Source organism: Triticum urartu, chromosome 2 (genome assembly GCF_003073215.2).
Source record: "Triticum urartu cultivar G1812 chromosome 2, Tu2.1, whole genome shotgun sequence".
Taxonomy (NCBI): domain Eukaryota; kingdom Viridiplantae; phylum Streptophyta; class Magnoliopsida; order Poales; family Poaceae; genus Triticum; species Triticum urartu.
Genome location: NC_053023.1, coordinates 394051803 through 394056177, shown reverse-complemented (window position 1 = coordinate 394056177; position 4375 = coordinate 394051803).

The following is a 4375-nucleotide window of genomic DNA, read 5'->3' as shown; positions in this document are numbered from 1 at the left end:
TGATGCAACCAGACAAGCTTGCACCCATGTTTTCAAGTCTGCTCTGCGACAGTATCGGTATAACTTGAGGAAAACTCACTTTGAAGGCAAGGCTAACAGTGAACTTGCCCAAACATCTCCAGTGGAAAATATATCGGATGAAGACTGGAGAGGCCTCGTTAAACACTGGTCTGATCCAAAGTATCAGGTACATTATATATATGTGATCAGATCACATGTTGAAGTCCTATTTACGCATGTGCCACACAAATCTATCTTCCTGTAGGTGAACTGTTCAAAGAACAAGGCCAACCATACGAAAGTAAAATTCCAACAGACGACAGGATCTCGTAGCTATATTGCACACTGCGAGGCTCTTGTAATTAGCTGTTGTTTCACTCTTTTCGCTCTACCATATCATCAGATCAATATTGACTTGTTCCAAATGCAGAGGAAAGCCCACAAGGACCAAAAAGTACCTGAACCAAATGCTGTGGAAATCTTCAAGGACTGCCACACCAGCAAGACGAAGGGCATGACTACACCAGTCAAAGCCGCTGTTGTAAGTCCTTAACCCTCATGCCTTTTCACTACTACTTACTCTGACTCGTGCCTTGAACTGCATGGTTTGTAGCCAATGTCTATTACTCTTTTCTATTTTATACACAACTGTCTTAGCATATCATTGCACCTTACAAGGTTTAAAACAGAGGAGTGATGTTCCTTTGATCTTGACTTGTAATCTAGTTCTGTGCTGGACTTGCCCACACAATGTTACAATTGCATGTTTGTCTGTTCTCAGTTGTTTTGTGATATGAATGATGTCATACTATGCTTACCGTAAATTTTGTCTCTTTATCCTTAGTTTTCAATACAATATGAAGAAATAGGCAATACATTAGCCATGGTACATGGTCATATGTTTGGAACCTAGTTTTATTATGTACATTACAGTAAAATACAACTAATATTTTACATGGGTTCACCAGAATAAGTTTTGTATATAGACCAAAGCTATTTTGTTTGGTTTTTCTGCCTCCTTAATATCTTCAGTTTTGTACTACTAATGGAAAAACTCAACTTTTCAGCAAGCTACGGAAAAAATGGTGGAACCGCCACCTTTTGAAGGTGGCGAGGCAACTATAACTGCAATGTCAACTCTTGATGCAGTGGGTCAGTAACTATCCGCTAACAGTGCCAAAAGCACGTTCCTGTGTAATACTGGGTTGGTTGGTAAGGCAATCTCGTCCAAACTGCCTCATGATCAAGATATGCAAGCTCAAAACAATGTTATATCTGCGCTCCAGACACAAGTCCATTCCCTAACAGAGACCCTTTGTGAAACAAGGACAGACATTGTACAATGTCGTCAAGATATGCATGGTTTTGAAACCAGACTATCAGACATTTGCTATGTTGTTCAGGAGCCTAGGAGAAATGAAGGCGAAGGTTATGGTGTTCCATCGGACAATACAGCATGAAAACATAACAGTCAGGTCAAATGAACTGAGCTTCTGAACTTCTGGTGGTGCATTTATCTGCCAGACTGTTAACTTTTATGCCAACCTTCCTTTTGTTTTATAGTTGTAATTTGTTTTGTTGCGATACAAAATTTGTTCTTAACGTGCAACCACCGGCTGAAGAAAACAGCAAGCCATTTTTGTATAGTGTAGGGTGTTCCCTATATTTGCACTGGTGGCGATCTTTGATGTCCAGTGTTGTAATCTGTGTAATCGTCTTAATAGCCTAGCATTAGTTTCGGGCTTATTTATTTCCTAGTCTTCTTTTTCCCTGGTTTGCTAGTGGCCGCAACAACCATGGGCCGTATACGGACCGTGGTAACCTTGACCCTGCTACGGGCGTAGGATCCATGGGCCTCCTACGGGCCGTAGGATCCATGTGCCTCCTACGAGCCGTCGATCAATGGGCCTCCAACAAGGCCATAGAATCGGTGGGCCTCGGGCCGTCGGATAAATGGGTCAACATGGGCCGTAAACAAGCGTACTTGGTATTGGCCGAGCACGGTAACAGGCCGTTAACAGGCCGGAGGACAGCAAAGACTTAATTCTGTCACAGGCATAACGGGTTCTTAATGGGCCAGAATATAGGACAGGCTGGAAACGGCGCAACGGGTAACAGGCCAGAAACGGGCCGACTCTTGCCACGGGACGAATTTGGCCCATTAGGGGAACAGGCCAGTAACGGGCCGAAAGTAATTGAGGGCCGGAAAGGTGCCCAAGAACATATGGGCCGTCAGTAGGCCGAAAGCTAACACGGGCTGGAAACGGCCCATGTGAATCATGGGCCGTTAACGGGTACAAAGAAATTTATTGTTCATTATTGGCTAGAGTCACCGTGGGCCTCTAAGGGCATTTACAACGGGGGCGCTAAGAGCGGACGCCAGGATCAAATTCCTGTCCGTTACGCTTGATTCCCACCCAAATCCAGGAAATTAGTTAGCACCGACGCAAAGTCTAGCATCGAGCGCCCCAGCCTTTTTTCCCTCGCGCCAGCCCTCTTTTCGCTTAAGTTCTGTTATCTTTTCAACTTGCATAGCGCCTGCTCTCCGCTTCTTGCGTTGGAGGTATGGACTCCAATATAGGTGCTAAGCTAAAATCCATTTATTTAATTACCTGTAAGCGCCTGTCTAAGCGCTTGGCATTGAAGATGCCCTAAAGGGCCTAAAGATATGAAGGCCTCATATGGGTCGAGAGACGTCGTGGGCCATACATGGGCCGAAAGTGAAACGGGCTGGTGTTATATTCGACGGCCCACATGACGTTGTTCGGCCAATTTCAGGTAGGCCCTAACGAGCCGTGAGTTACCGGGCCGCAAAATGGGCTATTTGCGAAGAAACCGTTAACAAGCTTTTCATGGGCCAGCACGCTAACTTTTGACTAAGTAAAACGGGCCAGCCTTTGTAAGCTAAAAGGGCCAGTGGTGGGCCGTCGCACGTGTTGACATATCATAGGCGCCTATCTGACCCACTGACGAGCTGACACGTGTTTCCTCCGGCCAATCAGAATTTTACACGTGGAAATTTCCCATTGGTCCGGGCTGTTAACGGGTTATCGGATCCAAAACCAGACCCGATAGCTTAACGGCGACCCGTTACGGTGGATGCGACGTGTCAGTCACCCTTGACGAAAGCACTTCTGTGACGCACGATTTATCGTCATGGAAGTGGACACTTCCGTGATGATAATTTTGGTAATGTCATGGAACACTTCTACGACAGCACAGGTATGACTATCTTGGTTCTGTCATAAAATTTTCATGGATGTACATGCATTACAAAAAACGTGACCTACTGTGACAAACACGTATCATCACAGAAGTGTCTTTTTTTTGTAGTGCAATAGCGCGCGTATAGCTCCTCTATTTTATTTTTGATATGTTCCTAGAGAAAACTAAGTTGAAAGATGATAATAGCAATGATGTGGACTGGGTCCATGATCTGAGGATTATCCTCATTGTTGCATAGAAGAATTATGTCCTTGATGCACCGCTAGGTGACAGACCTATTGCAGGAGCAGATGCAGATGTTATGAATGTTTGACAAGCTCGGTATGATGACTACTTGATAGTTTAGTGCGCCATGCTTTACGGCTTAGAACCGGGACTTCAAAAAAATTGAATGCCATGGAGCATATGAGATGTTCCAAGACCTAAAAATGATATTTCAGACTCATGCACGTGTTAATAGGTATGAGACCTCTGACAAGTACTTTGCCTACAAGATGGAGGAGAATGGCTCAGCCAGTGAGCATGTACTCAGAATGTCAGGGTAGTACAATCGTTTGAATCAAGTGGGAGTTAATCTTCCAGATAAAGATAGTGATTGACAGAGTTCTCTAGTCACTATCACCAAGCTACTAGAACTTCGTGATAGACTATAATATGCAACGGATGACGAAAACGATTCCCGAGCTCTTCGCGATGCTGAAATCGGCGAAGGTAGAAATCAAGAAAAAGCATCAAGTGTTGATGGTTGACAAGACCACTAGTTTCAAGAAAAAGGGCAAAGGAAAAGAAAGGGAACTTCAAGAAGAATGACAAGCAAGTTGCCACTCCCGTGAAGAAGCCCAAAGCTAGACCTAAGTCTGAAACTAAGTGCTTCCACTGCAAAGGGAATGGTCACTAGAAGCGGAACTACCCCAAATACTTGGCGTATAAGAAGGATGGCAATGTGAAAAAGGTATATTTGATATGCATGTTATTTATGTGTATTTTACTAGTGTTCATAGTAACCCTAGGGTATTTGATACCGATTCAGTTGCTAAGATTAATAACTCGAAACAGGAGTTACGGAATGAACAGAGACTAGTTAAGGGCGAGGTGACAATGTGTGTTGGAAGTGATCCCAAGGTTGACAAGATCACCATCGCACACTCCC